Source organism: Salmo salar, chromosome ssa06, assembly GCF_905237065.1.
Source record: "Salmo salar chromosome ssa06, Ssal_v3.1, whole genome shotgun sequence".
Classification (NCBI taxonomy): domain Eukaryota; kingdom Metazoa; phylum Chordata; class Actinopteri; order Salmoniformes; family Salmonidae; genus Salmo; species Salmo salar.
The window spans coordinates 88,770,777-88,774,728 of record NC_059447.1 but is presented as its reverse complement, the minus strand read 5'-3'; the positions used below and the strand labels follow the sequence as shown (position 1 = coordinate 88,774,728).

The window sequence follows — 3,952 nt, the reverse complement described above, 5'->3', positions numbered from 1 at the left end:
ACCATCGATAAGAGACAATACTGGGCAGCTGTTGTCATCGACCTGGCCAAGGCTTTCGACTCTGTCAATCACCACATTCTTGTCGGCAGACTCAATAGCCTTGGTTTCTCAAATGACTGCCTCGCCTGGTTCACCAACTACTTCTCAGACAGAGTTCAGTGTGTCAAATCGGAGGGCCTGTTGTCCGGACCTTTGGCAGTCTCTATGGGGGTGCCACAGGGTTCAATTCTCCAGCCGACTCTTTTCTCTGTATACATCAATCATGTCGCTCTTGCTGCTGGTGATTCTCGGATCCACCTCTACGCACACGACACCATTCCGTATACTTCTGGCTCTTCTTTGGACACTGTGTTAACTAACCTCCAGACGAGCTTCAATGCCATACAACTCTCCTTCTGTGGCCTCCAACTGCTCTTAAATGCAAGTAAAACTAAATGCATGCTCTTCAACCGATCGCTGCCCGCACCTGCCCGCCCGTCCAGTATCACTACTCTGGACGGTTCCGACATAGAATATGTCGACAACTACAAATACCTAGGCATCTGGTTAGACTGTAAACTCTCCTTCCAGACTCACATGAAGCATCTCCAATCCAAAATTAAATGTAGAATCGGCTTCCTATTTTGCAACAAAGCATCCTTCACTCATGCTGCCGAACATACCCTCGTAAAACTGACTTTTCTGCCGATCCTTGACTTCGGCAATGTCATTTACAAAATAGCCTCCAACACTCTACTAAGCAAATTGGATGCAGTCTATCACAGTGCAATCAGTTTTGTAACCAAAGCCCCATATACTTCCCACCACTGCGACCTGTATGCTCTCGTTGGCTGGCCCTCGCTACATATTCATCGCCAAACCCACTGGCTCCAGGTCATCTATAAGTCTTTGCTAGGTAAAGCCCCGCCTTATCTCAGCTCACTGGTCACCATAGCAGCACCCACCCGTAGCACGCGCTCCAGCAGGTATATTTCACTGGTCACCCCAAAGCCAATTCTTCGTTTGGCCGCCTTTCCTTCCAGTTCTCTGCTGCCAATGACTGGAACGAATTGCAAAAATCACTGAAGCTGGAGACCCATTTCTCCCTCAATAACTTTAAGCACCAGCTGTCAAAGCAGCTCACAGATCACTGCACCTGTACATAGCCCATCTGTAAATAGCCCATCCAACTACCTCATCCCCATAAAATAATGTATTATTCATTTTTTTGCTCCTTTGCACCCCAGTACCTATCTCTACTTGCACATTCATCTTTTGCACATCTATCACTCCAGTGTTTAATTGCTAAATTGTAATTATTTCGCCACTATGGCCTATTTATTGTCTACCTAATTTATCTTACCTCATTTGCACTCACTGTATATAGACTTTTTCTCTATTGTATTATTGACTGCATGTTTGTTTATTCCATGTGCAACTCTGTGTTGTTTGTGTCTCACTGCTTTGTTTTATCTTTGCCAGGTCGCAGTTGTAAATGAGAACTTGTTCTCACCTAGCCAACTTGGTTAAATAAAGATGAAAAAAAATATCAATGTGCAAACTCCACCCTCCAGCACACCAGTGTACACCAGCTGAATGAAATCCAGAGCACCTAATCCAATTGGGAAATTGAACCAATTGAAATGAAGTTCATTGGCTAACAGCTGTACATAATTAGCCATCCAGGATAGAAGGGTCTGGGATTCCTTTATGAGGTGCAACCAAAACAGCTGTTTGACATAGCAACAGGGATATTCGGTCAAGGTGTCTCTCTGGCATTTGTTCTTAATACCGTTGTGGTTTTGATCACTAAAATGGCTGTGACTTTTGGACTCTCGTTGAGGTTAGTTTTTCAATGTAGTCATCTGGTTGGTTTACCTTGTCTTAAAGTTTCACTGGTTACTTGTGTTTAACTGTCTGAATGTTTTGTAGTGTTTCTTGGATTTGCTGTCTGCTAATTGGAGGGATAACTTGTTTTACACTTAAAGGTGTGTTTTGGTTTACACTACTTCAGTTCAAATCAGTCTAGTTCCGATAGCTTAAGGCTGGCATTTTACCACAATGTTTATTTTGTTTTCTAGGTAATTCTAATGGGCATCATGCCTACACTGGACCTGAACCAACTGGATCCTATGCCAAAGCAAGTGTGGTGCCTAGTCCAAATGCTAAAGCTACTGGCCACAATGCCACGTCAGCAGAAGCTACTGGCCACAATGCCACGTCAGCAGAAGCTACTGGCCACAATGCCACGTCAGCAGAATCTACTGGCCACAATGCCACGTCAGCAGAATCTACTGGCCACAATGCCCCGTCAAGTGTGAAGTCCGGCCCCGGCGCCTCAGCAGAAGCGTCAGGCCCCGGCGCCTCAGCAGAAGCGTCAGGCCCGGCGCCTCAGCAGAAGCGTCAGGCCCCGGCGCCTCAGCAGAAGCGTCAGGCCCCGGCGCCTCAGCAGAAGCGTCAGGCCCCGGCGCCTCAGCAGAAGCGTCAGGCCCCGGCGCCTCAGCAGAAGCGTCAGGCCCCGGCGCCTCAGCAGAAGCGTCCGGCCCCGGCGCCTCAGCAGAAGCCTCAGCAATAGCGTCCGGCGCCTCAGCAATAGCGTCCGGCGCCTCAGCGGAAGCGTCAAGCCTTGAACAGACCGCCCGACCACTCAACTAGGGAGATCATAATTTGGTTTGCATAACTCCTTAATTGTCGTTCCCCTGTTACTGTGCCTCCCTTTAGAAGAAAAGGTAACTGAGGTGGGGAAATGTGCCAACTAAGGCTCTTGTTTGAAATGAGGATCTCCTTCACTTGTCCAGCGTCATGCAAATTGTTTACAGGGGTGGACGCTACAATGGTATAAATGGTTTTTATAACCATACGACTAAAATTGACTTCTGACTTGCCAATATTGCTGACACACTTTTAGGTTCTACGGTTATGCTTTTGATTTAGCCTGGTGTTCCTGCTACTCTTCCATGATATGCTCAATAAACAATTTGACTTTAAATATACCTTGTCCTTAAAATATAATATTCTCTTCTGCCTGCCATGTGCTTGCTGTTTGGGAACAGACTGTGGGTCTGGAGTAAAAGGGAATGTGGATCACAACACTTGTGTAAACAGGTATGTTTACCTTTGTTTCTGGTAGTTCAAATGCTCAAGTTCTCTAAATTGTCAGAGCTCCCTCATATGTTCATACTTTACCTGTCCCTTTGTGTAGGGTGTTTGATTTACTGTAATCTGCCTGTTACCATAGGTGCCTAAAGAATGCGAGTGCAGTTTACCTCATCGTCCCATTGCCTGTCACTAACCTGTCCCAGGGACGCTAAAGTTTCTCCTTGGCCTTATTCAGAAACATTAAATCAACTTGACTCATTTTGCCTGTTCTCCAATGTTGGTCTGGCCAGACACATGGATGCAATCGTGTATATGCGTTCATCGCTTTCAGCTGTAAAAAATATGTTTACTCTCAATGTGGTCTTCTGCACAATCCATTTCTACCTGACCACAATGAGGTTGCACTTGCAGAACCCCCTGGCAGAAACTTTAGATTTTAAAAGGTGCACTTAATTTTGTACAAAGTGAGAGCTTATCTAGAGATGTAAATATGAATTGTTTCTTAAGCCTGGCTGGTGACTAACTACTTTTGCTTTTTTTGTTATCAAGGCTTCAAACAATTTCAAAAAACACTTAGCGTTCTGATATTTTAGGATTTTCAAGCAACTATACTGGGGGGAATTCTCACTGTCAGGTGTTAATTTTCAGCAAACTTAACATACAAAGATTTGTATGAACATAAGATTCAACAACTGAGACAAACTGAACAAGTTCCACAGATGTGACTAACAAATGGAATAATGTGTTGTGGACACCAGATGCATTAAGAACTGCACCAGATTTGCCAGTTCTTTCTTGTGAGATGTTACCCCACTCTTCCACCAAGGCACCTGCAAGTTCCCGGACATTTCGATCCAACAGGTCCTAGACGTGC

At 45.3% G+C, this 3,952-nt stretch overlaps 1 long non-coding RNA gene across 1 annotated transcript; it reads left to right on the top strand.

Annotated features, from left to right (window-relative positions):
* Positions 1–1,710: 1,710 nt before the first annotated feature.
* On the top strand, positions 1,711–2,225 carry LOC123743563 (uncharacterized). Its single transcript, XR_006770420.1, has 3 exons — positions 1,711–1,822; positions 1,912–1,967; positions 2,061–2,225. It is a non-coding gene; the product is annotated as an uncharacterized lncRNA (long non-coding RNA).
* The last annotated feature ends 1,727 nt before the right edge of the window (positions 2,226–3,952 follow it).